Source organism: Rhinolophus hipposideros (assembly GCF_964194185.1).
Source record: "Rhinolophus hipposideros genome assembly, chromosome: 10".
Classification (NCBI taxonomy): domain Eukaryota; kingdom Metazoa; phylum Chordata; class Mammalia; order Chiroptera; family Rhinolophidae; genus Rhinolophus; species Rhinolophus hipposideros.
The window spans coordinates 38621985-38641419 of record NC_138056.1 but is presented as its reverse complement, the minus strand read 5'-3'; the positions used below and the strand labels follow the sequence as shown (position 1 = coordinate 38641419).

At 38.6% G+C, this 19435-nt stretch overlaps 1 protein-coding gene across 6 annotated transcripts in view; it reads right to left on the bottom strand.

The window, feature by feature from the left end:
• BTBD10 (BTB domain containing 10) overlaps window positions 1-17737 on the bottom strand; it is a 67343-nt gene extending 49606 nt beyond the window's left edge. For 2 of the 6 annotated variants that reach the window (XM_081063977.1, XM_081063980.1), the window contains exon 1: window positions 17539-17737. The gene's annotated coding sequence lies outside the window, so the exon portion shown is untranslated. The remainder of the gene's footprint in view (window positions 1-17538) is intronic. The other 4 variants (XM_081063983.1, XM_081063981.1, XM_081063978.1 and 1 more) reach the window with 4 other exon arrangements.
• Between the last annotated feature and the right edge of the window lie 1698 nt (window positions 17738-19435).

Sequence of the window (19435 nt, the reverse complement as noted above, 5' to 3'; positions counted from 1 at the left end):
GAGATTGGCCAACTACAGAGCAAACACCTGATTTCACACATTTAATTCCGTGCTAACTATACAGAAGGCCTTCAGAGGAACCAGGATGAAGAATTTCTGAAGGGCCAGAATTTGAAAAGGAATCATTTGATAAGCCTCCCACCTTAAGAATAAAAAAGAGACTGTACCATCCTGAAAGGCACAAAATATGATATAGATATAACCACAAAAAAAGCTTTCAAAAAGTTCTACAAAGTTTTTATAATTTCCTCATAATTGGTAGCTAACTCACTATGTGTAAGATAAATCCTTAAATTGATAAGGAAAAGTCCTTTTTAGCTACATCAAGAACTGGAGAGCCTAGAGAGACTGAATACTACCACAGATAACCCTGAATGAAAAAGAACAAGTGGAAACAACTTTTAAAAGAAAGAACCAGAGGGGTGAAAAGGAACCTCCTGCAAATGCAGCCAAGTGAAATGATCATGCAAGTCCCCTGCAGATAACAATTATCTAAACAAATCTAAATAAAATGTAAACACACACAGCTGTTTTAAAAGCACCGGAAAATGTCCCAGAGCATACAGTAGTGAAAGAAAAGCTCGCTCTTGAAAAACTACAACTGGAAGTGGACAGAATGTGAGTTCAGTTTGAAGTTTTTATGTTGAGTGCCCTCCCCATCCCCTACAAATATGGTGAAGGAAACCAGGCAGCCATACAGCTCAAAGTGGTTAAGAAAATAGTTTCAAGGCTGGAAGTGCAGCTGGAAATTTAAGGCAGATATTCTAGGAGTGAAAGAAGCACAGAGGTGAGAACCAAAATCTGAGCATAAACATTGCTCAGCTAAACTACACACAAACCTGGGGGACGCCAGGTAACTCGATGGTAGACTACACAGGAATTTACCCTTGAAAGATAGTATAAAATCTATGAGTTTCATGCTTTTGTAACTGAGTTCATTCTCCAAGCACCGGAAAGCTAAAGCCCTTACTGGCTTAAGTGTCAGATGATAGAGACCACCACTGGCCAACAAGCTAGAAATTAGGAGGGAATTCCCAGAAGTAGAGGAACCATAGAGAGGATGAGCTCTAAAATCTGAGTGTAATCTCTGCCTAAATTTTTGGCTGACCACCAAATTACACAGGTGCAGGAGATCCCTCCCTCACGTACTCCCCAGGAGAAGATGCTAAAAATCAAGTAGCTAGAAGAAGTAAGAATTAAGCAGATAGATTATCAGCTGCTATATACACTGCAGGGAAAACAAAGTGTTGCAGTTTGAGTCCAGGCAAGTTAATGGTTCACTAGGGGAAAAAAAACAAACCTCACAATAACACTCCAATGTTTAGATTTCAACCAAAAATTATGAGAGATGCAAAGAAACAAGACAGTAAAAAGATAGTCAATAGACACTGATTCCACGTGGGTCTAGATGTAGGGTTTAACAAAAACTCAAAGCACACATTATAAATATATTCAAACAATTAAAGGAAAGTATATCAGAGAACAAAGTTAAGAAACGGTGGCAGACAGGAACAGACACTTCTCAATAGAGAAGTGAAACTAACAAAATATGGTAATTCAGCTCTAACTGAAAAAAATAATAACTAAAATGAAAAATTTATGAGCTGGGCACAACAGCAGATGGATGACCAAAAAAAAAATCAGGGAACTTGAAAATAGATCAACAAAAATTACCCAATCCATAAAATAGAAAGATTGAAGAAAAATAAATAGATCTGCAGACACAAGTGGGACAGCATCTAATGATCACAACATGTAAGTAATTGGAATCACTACTGATACAACAAAACAGAATCTCAAAAGCATTGTAAGTGAAAGGAGCCAGACTCAAAGGTTGCATACCATATGATTCTATTTCTATACCATTCTCAGAAAGACAAAACTGTAGGGATAGAGAACAGAGCAGCCAGGACTGGGGCTGGGGGTACTACACAGAGACAGCACAAGGTAATTTGGGGGGGTCATGGAACTATTCTGTATCTGGATTGTGGCGGCATATGCCTTTGTCAAAACCCACGGAACTATAGACCAGAAAAAGAATTTTATTACACATAAATTTAAAAAGAAATTTTTAAAGAAAAAAAATCAGCACAGATGTTTAATATTTATAAGTATCAAACATATAGCATGACAATTAAACCACTTTTTGATCAAAAACCCAAATCATATTGCCCCCATTACCACCCCTAGCATACTTCATCAATAAGCTATCCTCCAACTGCTATAAATGACATACATAAACTTCCGATTATGAAAAGTGGTGAGAATTTTTCTACTTCTACCACAATAGTAAGTGACCACAAAAAAAGGTTTTGGAATTAGGTAAAACCATTTGTATGACTTTGTACAAGCTTTTTAACCTACAAGACCTCAATTTCTTTAAATGTGAAATGAAGAAAAGAACACAGTTCTCATTACCATTATTTTATCTATTACTACTATCACGTCAATCAAATTGCCGTAAAAAATAAATGAGACAGAACACCCTAAACAATAACCCAATGCTGAGCACATTACAGACTTTCTCTAGTAGACTACTGAATGTAAATTTTGCATGTTTTATTAGTTCATTCATCACTTTCTATTCGACTTCTGAGATCACAGAAGATGACAATTCCTAAACAGCCATTCAACATTTATTGAGCACCTAAAATGTGCTAGATGGTTGGAATAAAAAAATGAATATGGTATAATCCATGTCCTGGTCGTAAAAAAAAAAAAAAAAATCACAACACAGGAGACAGGGGAAGAATGATTAAGGATGGAATTTCTACTCATTTGAGTTTTTCTAATTTCTCCAGGGTACACTTGACCCTCTCCCATTCTACTCAACATCAAAAATATCTCAAACTTTTACATGGTCATCAAAGAGCCACATGCTGTTTTCATGATAATGGGAAGAGGGTCTACAATAAAGTATTTGGAGGTAGTTTTGTTACAAAAACTTTTTCCCTTCTTTAATTTTACTGCTTAAATGTAGTTTTAAAACCAGAGGCCAATCGAGTCCAGGGCTTGTGCTGCCCGTGCCACTCAGCCAATAGACCGACACAGGAGTTGGGTCATAGAATAAGCGTTTATTATCAAAGCACCACTGGTCTGAGAAGGCAGCAGATAAACACCCCCTCTTACTGCCTTAACAGTCACAGTCCAGCTTGCGGTATTTAAGGGAAAATCTGGGTGTTCCTCAGGAGGCTATGTGAGGGTTCTGGGAGTCTGCGTGGAGCCTTCCCTGTGGCCACGTGATTCTATGGTGGAGTCAACAACCCAGGAACAGTGATGGGATTAGCCTGGTGGACCACTGAGGTTGTGATCAATAAGCCTAAGGGTATTAATCATAAGTTTCAGGGTTATTTTTTAAAACAGGGAACTGGGTAGGACAGGACAAGTCTTCGCAGTGAGATGACCTATTATTAAGCTATAGGTAGGTTAAGTAAAGGTGAGGCTGGGGACACAGTGAGGCCTCTACTATGGGGGTCCCAAGCAGGCCCTGTTTCAGTTCTGTTTCAGTTTTTGATTGCTTAAATATGGTTAACATCTAGTGTAGGGGAGGAAAAATATCTTTTTCCTCTACCCTTTTATCGACTGAGACCCCTGTAACAAAAGACAGATTAACAAGAGAACGCATACAAATTTAGTTAATATAAATTTTACATGACCTCCATAAGGAAATGAAGGAGCCTCCATAAGGAAATAAAGACCTGAAAAAAATGATTAAAGCGGAGTATTCTTATGCTAGGTTTAATGACGAGTAGAAGCAAGTGTGGAAGGTCAGAAAGGATAAAGTCAGATAGGACTATGAGATAAGTGTAGTAAACAGAGAAAACCTCATTAGCAAAGCCTATTCAGATTCCTCTGTCACTTCATCTTTGGAGCTCAGGATGCTCCTTCCTGTACCCTGGATACAGAGAAGACACTTGCCACATGAGGCTTTTAGGACCTGTTTCAGGCACAGATCAGAAAGTCCTTCCTGCACATGACATTTCTCAAATTCCTTCACCTTAAAATATTCAATATGCCAAGGCACCATATTTTGGGGTAGAATGTCCTAAACCCCATCATGTTACTGTAGGCAGAAAGAATGGGGCCACAGGGAGAGAAAGGGGAGGAAGGAAAGGAGGATGTAAGGGAAAACAAAGGAGATGGGATCATTCCTAAGAAAAGGTGCAACAATATAGCTAACTAATGGATCATAACACCATTAGCACTGCAAGCAGGGAAAAATCCCCACCCTCTGTGTCACCATGACAATTCCTACAAGGAAATCCCCCCTCCTGACTGGAAGGAGTGGTCATCAACAGAAGAGCCCATCCCTGGGAAGGCCTGTAACACCACCCCTGAATACTTCGCACCTCATTTAAATATAATCCTAAATTTTCTCTGTTCTGAGGTACAGTCACTACTCCTCCTAGGCCTGTCCACTCCCGCATTTTGGGAATACACACACACACACACACACACACACACACACACACACACACACAAACACGGTGACAAAAAATGTATACACATTTTAAGAACGGAATACTATTAAAATTATAATAATATATACCAATAACAAAAGAAGAATACAAGTCACGTTTGGCTTCTGCAATTACAAGAGGTGCGCGAAGTGCTTACCATCAGCGTCCAGACATTTCTGATTACAGCGAACTACTGCTGGAGCAACGATGACCAAAGTGTCCACTTGTATACATTTTTTGGCACCGCCCCCCACACCTGTGTGTGTGTGTATGTGTGTAAATTTTTTTTTTTTTTAAATAAGTCCTTGGCTTGTGTGTAGCACTGTTTGTTCATACATCCTGGAATGCCTTCCTGTGATAAAAGAACCCCGATCTCTGATAACAATTACACATTGATAGAATATGTTTCTGCCGCATGTCCCCCATTAAATTGTAACATTCTTGAGGACAAGAAAAAATGATTCATACTTGTGTTCCCACAGCTTAGTACAACTTGTATGTAAGCTTTTACAAAATGTTTTAATTAAGATGAAATAAACTAAAAGACATTTAACAATCCAATAGTGGAAATACAAATTACGAAGATTTATATAGACAGTCTTTAACTCACTACCTTGTCTTAAAAAAGAATAGTATTATATAATTATACCTATATTTTAGTTACAGTAAAGAGCACCAATCATGTAAATCTCACCCTCAAATGAGCAAAAAGTCCACAATTCACAAACTTCCCAAAAATATTCCTCAAAGCTGCCTGTCTACATTTCACAGATGCCCTTTCAATTCTCAAGGCTTGTCCTTTTCTGATTTGCTGCAGTTAAAATAAGGCAAGTAAAAAGAAAAGAAAAAAAGAAAAAGAACAAAAAAAGAAAGGAAAACAGGAAGTAAATAAAGCTAATCGAGTCTATTCAGTATATTTTTACACTAGATTATATCTGACTAAATTTTATGTAACTAGTTCCATGATATCAAATTCAATTGACTTACGCTTTCATTCAAAGTCTACTCATTGAGTACTTAGCACGTTTACAGGCATTTTGCTAACTGCCAGGGATACTTCAATAGATTTAATAAAATCATATAGAATTTCCATTACAAGTCATATACTTAGTTTATTAAAGGGTCTCCATGTCTTATATCTTATTCACCAAAATGTAAGGTTTCCAAAATCAATCCATATTCAGCCCTTGATCTTCCAGAGGTGACCTAGAGATTAAATCTTTTTTTTTTTTTTCTGTCTTTTTTTTTTTTTATTATTATGTTTTTTTTGTTTGTTTGTTTTGTTTTGTTTTTTTTTGTTTTTTGTTGAGAGCCCACTGGCCCATGTGGGAATCGAACCCGCAGCCTTCAGAGTTAGGAGCACGGAGCTCTAACCGCCTGCGCCACCGGGCCGGCCCTAGAGATTAAATCTTTTGAATTAACTGATTTTATCACTTTTATAAAATTTCTGTTCAAATTTTGCTGACTTCTTATTCATGACATTAATACTTCAAGAAACGCTTAATTTTTCCCCATCTTAGCTCAATAAATGTTTGAAAATCTTTCCATATCTTAAGCATTTTCTAAGTATCTACATTATCTGATTAGCACTTTAAAAAACTAGATGCTGATTACAGTGGTTAAATTTTTAAAACTCATTAAAAGGCACGATTTTGTATATATTCTTTAAGAAACTTTAATGTTTTGTTTTCTGTGTATATGTGTCTATTTTTCCTTTTCTTCTGTGACTAATAGTGCTGCCTTCAAAAATAGCAACATCTTAGCTGAAGCAAATCACCTTCAATTCCTACAAGGAAACCCCCTGACATAAAATTCAATACAGGTAAATCTCAAACAAGCTGATGAAGTGCCTAAATCAAACAAGATTACATTCTACTTCTAAGAACTAGCACCCTTTAAACAAAGTCAGACCCTTAAGCAATGCTTTCTTTTTTCCCTCTGTTGGGCTTTTTAAGTAGGTTTTATATATATATATATTTTTTTAATTTATTTATTGGGGTGACAATTGTTAATGAAATTACATAATTTCAGGTGTACAATTCCGTATTACATCATCAATAAATCCCATTGTGTGTTCACCACCCAGAGTCAGTTCTCCTTCCATCACCATATATTTGATCCCCCTTACCCTCATCTCCCTCCCCCCACCCCCCTTACCCTCTGGTAACCACTAAACTATTGTCTGTGTCTATGAGTTCTTGTTTCTAATTTGTTTGTCTTGTTTTTGGTTTATATACCACATATCAGTGAAATCATAGGGTTCTCTGCTTTTTCTGTCTGACTTATTTCGCTTAGCATTATATTCTCAAGATCCATCCATGTTGTCACAAATGTTCCTATATCATCTTTCCTTAACGCTGAATAGTATTCCATTGTGTATATATACCACAACTGGTTTTATTTTTTATACAACCTTTACCATGCTGTTCCATTTTGACCCATTCATTATTCCCATTACCTTCCATTCCTTTCAGATTTTTGCTTGTTTATCTGCCATCAACTCACTAGGCTAGAAAAGGCCCTAAGTATGACTCAAGTTCTAGACTGCCGTGCTACGCCCAATAGAACTTTCTGTGATAATGGAAATGTTCCATGTCTACACTGTGCAAAAAGCAGGCACTAGTCACATGTGACTTTTAAGCACTTAAAACGCACCACAACTGAGGAAATGAATTTTTAATTTTCCATTTTAATTTATTTAAATAGCCACATGTGGCTGGTAACTACTATATATGCTAGCACAGTTAGAGGCAGAATATCAGAACCTTCTCCACCAATAAAGTTATTTTTCCTCTAAATGCTTCATTTTAAGGAATCTAAAATTTGCCTTGAGACAAAAATACTTGCTCCCAAAGAAAGATTCTATGTATCTTGTATCTTAGTATTATGGTTAGTGTTCCATTTTAATAAAACAAAAACGTTCTTATATTCACTAAGAACTAAGATCACTAAGATCACTAAGGCTTCTTTCAAAAACTAAAAGTCTGTGCTACTGGTACATGAATAGACAGATGAACAGAATAAAAGATCTAGAGATAGATCCCTAAAACATAAGAAAGTTTGACAGATGATTTCTCAAAGCCCTTGAGGAAAGGATAGACACTAATAAATGGTATTGGAACAAGTGGGTAAACATTTAAGAATACAAAATTGAATCCATATTTCACAGATATACTAGGGTAAACTCCAAATGGATCAGTTATCCAAATGTAAAAAATGAAATTATACAAATACTAGAGAGAGAAACATGGGTGATTTCCTTTAGAACCTGGAAGAAGGAAAAACCTTTCTTATTTGATTATGTAAAAATAAAACACCTTTGCCTTGCAAAAAGCAGCAGAAACAATAAACAAAACAAAAACAAATATTTTTTACTATATTAAGAGCTCTTTAAAAGGAGGGGAAAAAGACACCCCACCCCCCCCCCGCCAAAGAAAAATTGAAAATGCCCAAAAGATATGGGTAATTCTCAGAAAAATCAAGGCAAACGGCCTTAAACATGTGAAAGCGTGCTCAACCTACTCAAAGAGAAATGCAAATTAACACCTCCAATTCTGACCATATACTGTTGGTGAGACTGTGGAGAAACAGACATTCTCTACATTCTCATATACTGCTAATGAAAAATACAAAATGATGTAATACCTATGAAGAGGAATTTTGCAATATCTAACAAAATTCACAAACATTTACCAGTCCCACTTCTAAGAATCCATCCAGAAGATACAACTCCACAAATACTAAACAAAATATTCAAAATATATTCACTGTGGCATTATTTGTAACAGCAAAAGACTGAAAACAATCTGAATTACATCAAAAGAGGCTAATTGAATCAACTATGGTACATCCACACAATGACATAACATGCATCTATTTAAAAAATAAAGCAGATCCCCATGTATTAACGTGGATTACTATCCAAGATACACTGTTAAGTAAAAGAGAAAAAAAAGCAGGTGCAACACAAGCAGTATACAGTTTGCTACCTTTTGTGAATAAATCAAATAAACATATACATACATACATACATACATACATACATACAAATATACACATACCTGCTTGTTTTTGCAAAAAGAACTCTAGAAGGATAAATAAGACACTAACAGCAATGGCTACCTACAGGGGCAGGGTGGAAATGGGGTGGAAGTAATACAGATGTACACAAGAATTCTGAGTACTCTTCATACAGTTTTGATATTTGAACCACACAATAATTTATATATTCTAATTAAATAAATAACTAAAGGTCCTACTACTGCCATGTTCTAAACTGCACCATTTTATGGTTTGGGTTTTGTTTAAATAAATGAAACAGTAGACGTACACTATATATGTAACTGCAGATTTAGTAGCAATATAAAGCGTTGCCGAATCCTCAAATTCCTTCACCTCTTACTAAACACCTCCATCTAGAACAGTAAGCAATGATCGATACGTATCAGAATGGGCTCCTGAAGAATAAAGTCAAGCTATCCTCCTTTGGGAAAGTTACCACAGTGTGGTAGGTAAGAGATATCTCAGCACTAAGTGAACCATAGCAAAATATTCAGTGACACAAGCACTGTCTTTTATTATACAAAGGTGGTCCCTTTTAAAATATTGAGAAATTGGCTTAAAGGGATGCTTTTGCCTCAAGCCACAGAGCTAATAAATAAACTAGGACTCAGATATGTATCTCTAGAGTCAAATTCAGTGTTTTTTCCACCCTACTATATTGTCTCTCAAATTTAATACACAATCTATCAAATTGATAAACCCAGAAAATAAAAAGTGGGAGTGGGAGCATTTCAACTCACTAAGAGACAAAGAGTGATGACAAACAGATAGATTCAAGGTTAGACAGATAGGTTCTAAAAAATGAATTGGTTAACTATTTGAGCAGATGATCCTTTCCTATCTCATATTTTATCTTCCCCAAATGCCACATCAATAACAAAATGTAAATGGATATTGATCTGACTCTCAGAACAAAAAAGAAATTTCTAAGCCTCAGATCAAAGAAAAACAGGCAAAGACTGTTAGTATGAGAAACAGGCATGTGCAGCCAGCCACTTTATGCTAACATTCCCAACAAAGGCCAGTGAAAACTTCATCAGAATTAGGACTGCAGACCAGCTTTCAAGAAGCATTAGTTTAGGGGCCGATGATTGGCTCAGCTGGTTAGAGCACAGTGCTCAGAACACCAACGTCGCTGGTTCGATTCCCACATGGGCCAGTGAGTGAGCTGTGCCCTCCACAACTAGATTGAAAACAATCTAGTTTTCAATCTTGGAGCTGAGCTGCACCCTCCACAACTAGATTGAAAAGAAATAATGACTTGACTTGGAGCTGATGGGTCCTGGAAAAACACTGTTCCCCAATATTTCCCAATAAGAAAAAAGCATTAGTTTAGACTACATAAAAACTCAAACTACAAAAGATAAATGAAAAACTATAAAAAATTTTTGCAATACAAAAATTTCACTAATATCTTCTATCTAAAGAAGATATAATCTTCACTACATAAGGAACTAAAATCTTCACTACATAAGGAACATTTATAACTCCATATTAAAAAATCTGAACACTATGATGGAAGAATAATCAAAGTTCATAAACCAGCAATTTACAAAAAGAATACTAGTGGGAAAACAAGAGGAAAAGAAATATTCAACCTCACTAGTAATATAAGAAATCCAAGTTAAATCTGAGATGTTTAACCTATCAAACTGTCAAAGATTTGTCTGTTTCTTTAATGATAGCCAGTGATGGCTAAAGTACAAGGAAAATAGCTACTCCATTGTAAAACTTGGAGTGTATCAGACACTTTGACAAAGAAAAAGAAAAAACACCTTACTTTTAACATTTTACCCTGAGAAATATGTTTATCAAAGCATTTATGGTAAGAGGAAGAAGGAAAATGAAAGAGACAAAGAAGGGAGGAAATGTTAATTTTTAAATCTAGTATTTATATCATATTCAAATTTTCTTTTAATTTCTTAAAATAATAATTTTAAGTCATACAGAATAATTTCAATTTTGGGTGTGCATGCGTGTTTGTGACTTGAAGCAATTATCACTGAGTCATGATTTATGATGCCATTTTCTTTGATCTTTGCCAAATGACATGCAATGCATTACTTTTATAGTCAGAAAGAAAGTATATATACCTTTATATATACACTTTTTAAAAATTATTCCAAAAACTCTACCTTCATAAGTAATTTTTCAAAGTACTCATTGTAAAACAATTTCAAAATCAGTAAGTGTTCAAGGTTACTGTTAAATAATATCTTTCACCAGGGAAGAAAAGATAATCAAAGATATCATATCACTTTTCTTCTTAAATGATACCTTTTCCCTTTCTTAATGTTTTGAGTTCAACCAACTTGAAAAGTAGCATATTATATGCATATAAATAATGCATATATATTGTCACACCAGTACTATGTATATACTACATATACACAAAATATAGAAATGAAAAAGAGATTGGAAATTCTACTGTTTTCTACATACGGCACAACGAACAAGCTTCTCATACACTTTAGTAGTACAAGCAACCTACCCTGTTTCCCTAAAAATAAGACCTAGCCGGACAATCAGCTCTAATGCGTCTTTTGGAGCAAAAATTAATATACAAGACCCAGTGTTCTGTTCTGTTCTGTTCTGTTCTCTGTTCTGTTCTGTTCTGTTCTGATCTAATCTGATCTGATCTACCGGGTCTTACATTAATTCTTGTTCCAAAAGACGCATTAGATCTGATTGTCTGGCTAGGTCTTATTTTCAGGGAAACACGGTAGTAGGGAGATCACTGGAATAAACCACTCAGAAACAGGAGACTAAGACCTGTATTCTAGTCTCGGCTTTCCCACTACCAGCCAGTATCTTTTATCAAAATCAGGCAAGGGGGCTTAATCTGCATGTCAGTTTTCTCTTCCAAAAATCAGAGTCAGTGATTTTAAAGTACTTTCAGTATTATGGTTTTTTATTCCACTACTCTCTAATAACTAAATATTCTCTTAAAAGAGAAACTCAGGCAATCTGGAATATTCAAGAAGAAGGAAACAATAATGTCATATAGTTAGGTACCCATCTTATAGGAACTTCTTTAAGAAAACTCTAAATTAACGAATGAAGAGCCAAAGGAACAGAGCATGTAGCATTGCTTGCTCTCTAAATGTGAGAAAAATCAAATTCAACCCTGCACTGTATAAAGCAAACTGCCCCGAATGAAATAATTACCTTTAAAATAATCCAGCACTATTTGTATGACCACCCATGAATGAAAAAATTATAAAAGTGTTTTGTCGAACAATTTTGCACCTGAGATTGTTCCTCGGGTATCTAAGCTTTAAAATTTATTTTTAAGATGACATTTAATGTAATATACAAATAGAAAACTCAAAATAATTTTCTGTTCATCTGCTACTAACAAAGACAGTCAAAGATCTTTAAGGAAAATATTGCAAGTTAATAAAAATAAAATAGTTTTATTTTTTAGAAGTAGTTAACAGCATCCCAATAAATGATTTTTAAAATGCCACACCATCTCTCTCTTCAATCTATTCTCCTTTCCCTTTTCTCTACTATTCCACCTGGCTTTCAAATTACATAGAATACCAGGTATCAGTCAACGAATGCCAACATGAAAAGCAAGGAAAAAAGCTTCCTATTGTTCAATGTTGACTAGAAAAAGAAAAGAAAAACCTTTGTAATTTCCAGTGGAAGAGTCATATTGGCAAGGCTGTAAATACCATAATTTGAACTTGTTCCCTCCAAATAAGAGAGAGATGTAGATGTAAATTTACCTGACGGATGTGTTTTAAGATCACTGGCCAGAATGCTATGCTCTAAGCATAAACAAGAACAAAGTGATAACAAATTACTTCATTTTACTATTTACACAGCACTTGTATATATTTTAGTTCATTTCGTTCTTAAATTCCTGACAATTGTGTTCTATCTCCACTTTTCATGTGAGGAAACAAAGGCTCACTGAGGTTAACTTTTATATTATAAAACTAAAAGTTGGCTTTAAACCCAGATCTAAATTATCCCAAATAAGGTATTCCAAGCAAAAAAGTATGACAGCAATTTAAAATGAACTTAGAAAAGTGTTATTCAGTTTCTAACCAAGTAGTATTTCAGTAATTCACTATGAGACTCTCACCCCTAAAACAAATACTAAAATTTAATTTCAGTTTGTGACCCTAAATACTAATAGATCATTCATTTCAACTACAAAGATAAAAATACCACGTTATCAGATCTTACATTATTTAACAGAAAAATATAATTAAACTATTAAAGGTAAAGATACTTTTATCGGCAAAGATATCTTTTAGCATCTTACTAATCTTCAGAAATCTACTGTGACACAAGATCACATATTTGACATAAAATCTTTCCTCTCTTATGTTCAAGTTCCTACTGTTTCAAGCACAGTTGCCCCCCGCTTATCCACGGTTTCACTTGCATGGTTTCATTTACCTGAGATCAACTCCCATATTAAATGGAAAATTCCAGAAATAAACAATTCCTAAGTTTTAAACTGCACACCATTCTGAATAGCGTGATGAAATCTCCCACCATCACTGTCCGGCTTCCTTCATCCTGCCTGGGACGTAAATCATCATTCTGTCCAGCATCCTCATTCTGTACACATGACCTGCCCACGGGTCAGTCCGTAGCCTTCTCGGTTACTGGATCACTGCAGTGGTATAGCACAGTGCTTGTGTGTAGGGTTCAGGTCACCTTTATTTTACTTAGTAGTGGACACAAAGTACAAGCTAGTGATGCTGGCAATTCGGACATGCCAAAGAGAAGGCGAAAAATGCTTCCTTTAAGTGAAAAGGTGAACATTCTCAACTTATTAGGTTGGTACAAAAGTAATTGTGGTTTAAAGGTTAAAATTGTAAACACCACAATTACTTTTGTACCAACTTAATGTTAAGGAAAAAGAAACTGTATGCTTAGGTTGCTAAGATCTATGATAAGAATGAATCTATCTGTGAAATTGTAAAGAAGGAAAAAGAAATTCTTGTTAGTTTTGCTGTTGCACTCACACTGCAAATTACAGCCACAGCTCATGGTAAGTGCTTAGTGAAGACTGAAAAGGCATTAAATTTGTGGATAGAAGACATGAACAGAAAATGTGTTTGTGGACCAGGGGGTTCAGTACTGCCCATGTTATCAGGTATCCACTGTGAGTCTTGGAACATATTCCCTGTAGATAAAAGGGGACTACTGTACTCAGCTCCTTATATTCCCACTGCCTGCAATCACATTCACCAACCTCTTAATCCTCTCCCAGAGAGCATCTCTTTGAATTCTGATTGCTTACCTCAGAGTTCTAAATTGCTACCTGCTTAGCAAGGTACGTCTCAGTTTCAAAGATGCCCAACTAAATCAGAGCAAGACATAGTAGGGGAAATGCAACATTAGTTTGAACCCTAATAAACATTCTATCCAAGAAAAAAAAAATTTAAGTAGTTCTTCCTCCATTAATGATCATCTACAACTACCTCTTCCTCTCTTACTGTGGGTTCATAACCAACAAAGAAACAAAATAATAAATGACTCAGAGATGAAGATAAAAATATAACTGAAACCAGTGACTAATAAAGCTTCCTATTAAGTTCAATTGTAAATTAAACTTACTGGGAACTGCAGATGTTCCAGTTGCTTTTCCCTCACAGGGTCCCGCTTGCTAAAAGAAATCCACCACACAGAGCAGTAGAGGATGGATAGCCTAAGAATGGGGAGCTCCAAAAATAGAACCAGGTCACTGAGCAAAAACATACTCAATTCCTTCCCCTGGCCTCACTCAATCCTCCTTGGGGAGGCATCTGAGGCAGGCAGGAAGAAGGGGGAAAGTTACTTATAAGAAAGAACCTCCTACTTTACCAATCATGGTGGAAACACAGGGAGAGGAAAATGATGGCTCCCCCTCAACTAACATAATCTCCAAATATACAAGATTCTGCAGAATGTTTTTAAAATCCTCAAGCAGGAACGCCTCAAACATGATCTCCTCCTGTTTCACTTCCTATAGCAGAAAGTCAGGGACTGAATGAAGAAATAGTAGACTAGTTTGACCTGAGAAGACTGGGCTAAAAGAAAAAAATCAAGTCTGCAAACTCCTAAAGTATAATAGCCCTGATTAAAAACCAGTATTCTATGTAGTCTTTGCATGAGTTACAATCAATTTAGTCGAAAAGGCAGAGATCTTAGTAAAACTGCACAGTAGACAAAAGAGTATTGAACTATTTTTTCCTCCTTTTCCAAACTCCCTCCCCTAGCCTCCTCTCTCCCCCTCTCCCCCATCAAAGACCCTCACCTTGCCCGCTGTGTGCCTAGGGTCCACTTCATTCTTAGGTCCGACCTCTACATTCCCATTCCTCACAGTCTGAGCATGAATTAGATTATGTGATTAAAGTACTTCACACTAATAGATAAATGTGGTTTAATCCACCAGGGTTCAATTCTACAAATATCATTAAGCTCTACTATGTATAAGGCACTGTGTGTAACGTATCAAAGTACCTATTGTTCTTACAAGAAAAATTAGTAATTTTTTTTAACTAGTAATCTTTTAATAGACAATGTGAGAAAAGCACATGAGTGCCTGTTTCTCACATCACATTCTCCCCATCCCATTTTTTTCCATCCCAATGACCCTCCCCCACATCCCCAAGAGCCAGGGAATAAAATCCAAGGAATCAATACTGCTTCCAGTAAAATTCAACGACTGGGAAGACAATGTGGGATTAAGGTACAGCAAACATTAATCATTCAAAACCATAGCTGAATTGCGGAAGTCTCCTGGATTTAATTTTACATATTAATTGCAAGTACAATAAAGAACTCTCAATAAGTCAATTTCCTTACAAGATAACTATAAATTAGCATTGCTCAGAACCCTGAGTTATTAAGCCATAAATACTGAGAGGTTTTTTTCTTCAGTTATTTCCAGTTAAAATGTTAATAAGTATCAGGTCAATTTGCCCTACTGAATTTAAAGGCTATTAAACTTGCCTATTAAACTTATCTACTGTTTTCAATTAGACTTGACATTTTTCTCAAGTCCTCCTAGGTTTGAAATTCCAAACTAATTAGCATACTTGCTTTAAATTGTTTTTTCAGCTGTAAAACTTATTAATTCTCACCTATAACAGAGGTCCTAAATTGGATACAACTACTGACAGGTTTGGGTTTGGTTGGGCCATACGAAGCTATTTTTAGTTGTTTTAATTCATTGCCAACATTTTTAAAAATCAAGAGGCTGCAAGCAAAAATGTCGATTTCCTGTGTTCTCTCGAGAAAGCTGAAGCCTCTCGAGAAAGCTGAAGCCTCTGGAGAAAGACCCATATTCACGTGGGGCATTAATCAGGTAGGCCTGAGAACTGGGTGTCCCTCTTAAATAAGGCATGAACTCTCCAGTACATTTCACTTGTTTTCATTTTCATCTGCCTACTACCTGAAGGCATGTGAGTGTACTATTCGTAAACTAGTTCTTTGAAAGGTACATAAATAATTTCCAGATCGCTTCCACACTTCACCAAGTCATCTAAATGTAAAAAGCCAAAGACTATAACTGTTTGCTCCTTCACAGTTAATTAAAAAACTCACAGGGCTTAGAAAAAAGGGTGAGAAAGAAAACAATTCAGATTGGTAGGTAGAAGGGTGACATACAGAAGGTATAAAAAGCCCATCCGAAAGCTTTTATGGGAGAGAGGGGGGAAAGGTGAAAGAATTCAAAAACATTTTTGAGACACTAAAAACTTTGCTGATTGAATCCATGGATCCTCTTAAGGATTTAGAACCTCCTTTCCCGGCTTTCCCTTGATGTATAACAATAGCAGTTAGGTCACAAATACTGAGAAACGTTAGGAAAATTTATGAAACACACACCTTCAACAATAATTCTCCTCACCCACTTTTTTAACAGTCTTCCACCATCAAATCCTTTCCCAAGCACACTCTACTGCTTTCCGCTGTGTATTCAAACCACCACTGCAGTCCTCGTTTTCAATACTTGGACTTCAGTCCGGGATGGGCTCTCCCGTACAGAACCTTTTTTTGGCCCTGTTATTGCACTCTTTATTACATATCTCTTATTTCAATGTCTACAGTCTATTTAATTCAAAAATCTATCCCTAACCTATCTAAATCTTGATCCTATCTGCGTAGTTGGGGAAGGGGGCCGTGTGCTCTATTGTCTAAATAAAGTCAACACGCCATGCTGCTTCATCAACTGTTAGTTTAAACACAAAGCACGAAAACTCTTAAAGACAAAAAAAAAAAAATTTTAATAATTTTTATACGCTAAGCATACAAAGTGACCAACAGGTGAGGCTCTATCTTCAGCACGTCTAGATTAACGTCTTTTCATCATGGACTCAAAAATGGGGGAAAGGAGAAGTAGGAGGTCTGCGAGGACCAGGGATGGTCCCTCTGCCTCCACGTTCACCGACCACTGCTGTGTCACCTCCCCGCACTCCATTCAGGAGGATAAGGGGTGTCAGGCAAACTTGCCTCCGAACAACAAAAACATTAGCTGTTCTGTGCAAGTTTTGGGAAAACAAAGGTTTACCGCACGCGACGCTGTTACAGCTTAAAAGCACGCGGCACGTCAGGTCTCCCTCCAATTCACCGAAAGGGAGACTCCCTGCCACCTGATCCCCCATGGTGATGCGCCCTCCTCAGGACGTCGCCGCGTCAGCCCCGGGATGACAGAAAAGGGGCGGGCACGGGCTCACTCGGCCCGGGAAAGGAGGGATGAGGCTATCGCCTTCACCCCTGGGGACGGGCCTCGAGACTCCCCAAAACAGCACCCCGAACCCAAGTCCCACCCCTGCCTCCCCGAACTGGGGGCCAGCCGCCGGAGCCCAGAACCCCACCCACGGGCCCCCAGCACAGTCCGAGATGAGCAGACCACCGCCGAAGCAGCCCAGCTCTCACGCCCAGATTCGCCCTCCTCCCCCTTCCTCCTCGGCCCCCTCCGCGCCCAGCCTCCGCCTCCGCCTCCGCCTCCACCTCCGCCGCCGCCCCCACCGAGTTCCCCAGCTACGTCCAGTCACCCTCGAACCTGTAGTCCGCCTTGAGCGTCCACTGAGGGCCTAGGGAAAAGGCCGGAGCTAGCGACACCTCTGCTTCCTCCTCTCCTGGAGCCCTCCGTAGGTGTCTGTGGGGGCGGCTTCTCAGAGCGCCGCCGCCGCGGCCACGAAGAGCCGCCCGGCAGGTTGCAGGCCGGCTCCTACGCCTCTTCTCGCGAGAGCCCGCAGTCCGAAGAGGCGAGACTAGCTGCGTTCTCGCGAGAATGGTGGCTCACCGCCCAGCGGTGGGCGGGGCGCTCACTGGGAGGACAGTTGAGCGAGCGGCAGCCTGGGGTGGGCGTTCCGCCCCGGGGCGGGCGCCGCAGGGTGGGAGGCGTGGGTCCTCTTAGACCTCAGCTGGCGGTCCACAGCGAGTCCCGAGCCTGAGTGGCTGCCACCTGAGTTCTACCCCCCCACCCGGGGAATCGCGCGTCTTGTTCTTCGATTTCCTATCACCGTTAGAAAACAGCAGACCGCGTCTTCCAGCCCAGAGTTGGAGAACTACCTCTGCGACCCTGCCTCTGCTCCACTGGGCGAACTCCGAGAGCGCCCTTAGCCCCGCAGCTGGCGGGTAGTAACCGATGGGAGTTCCTGGAAGGCGGGCGTTGTGAGGGACCCTTTCGATGCCCGAATAGCCACAGCTGTTTGGGTTTAAACGCTGGGCCGGCGGGAACCGCGGCGCCCGCTGTAACTGCACAAGTCGCGCCGCCTGGCGAACGTCGCGAGTCAACCGGAGGGGCTGGTGCTCCCTGTGGGCAGCAAGTGGCCGAGGAATAGTTTCAGCCGTTCATCTTGACTGAGCCTGCCGTGTGCCAGACGCTGGGCTGTACCCACCGGGGAAAATGCAAGACACGCTGTCCGCCCTCGAAGCGCACACGGCGGGGTAGGGGGGCGGCGAGACCCACCCCCAAACATGGTCCCCTGTGCTGCCAGAAAAGCCGAGCTGCTGGCAGTGAGCTGCGGGGACAGCAAGGAAAAACCGGCTCTGCCCGTCCCGTTGAGGAAGCCTCCATCAGAGTGACATTCGAGCGGACTCCGGAAGGCTGAGTGAGAACTCCAGTTTTTAGAAGAGTGGGAGGGGCTTTGCGAGCGGACGAGGTAAAGGGGAAGAGGACCTGGTTTGAGTAATTTGGGACCTGGTTTGAGCAATTTGTTATGAAAACAGATTTTGCGGAAAGAACTTTTGTTGAAAAACTTTTAATCCTTGTTTAGTTCGGGCGAGAAAAAAACCTCCCCGGCCGCCACGTGTGATAACCAAAGTGTTTTCCAAGCCAATGTTTGTGCTAAGAGGATGAGCAGTCGCGTGTGCACCTGTGTAATAGGATACCGAACATCCTCTTCCTCATCCAAGTGTCCTTAGGTATCAGAGACCTAAAGGAAAGAGAGGTTATAGTCGTAGTATACCAAGTTATTATTATTGCCAGCATTCTGCTAAATTTGAAATTGCCAATAATCTGCGGAGATTTCTAAGTGAGAAGAGCAATTGTAATTCAGAAATTTGTAATGCAGGTAATCCCATGGAGAAATGTAAAAAAAAAAAAAAAAAAAAATTCGCAGGCAACCAAACAACAAAAACCTCACCAATCTTATTATCAAATTTTTCTTCTGTAACCTAACATCAAGGGAGGTAATTCCATCGTCCAAGTTAGAGTTAGTGAGGTCTGTCAAATAGGAATTACTTCTCTATATCAAAATCAAAGCCATCATTTCCTAAAGAAAGTCTCTGGTGTTCTACTAGATAGTTTTCACCAATCTCCTTTTAGATACATAAATGTTCATACTATTATTATATCTGTGTATATTATAGTTTCATTTGGCTCACCCTACTCTTCCTATAAATAAGCCCCCAACACTTAATAAGAAAAAAGTAGTCTAACCTTGCTTTCATTG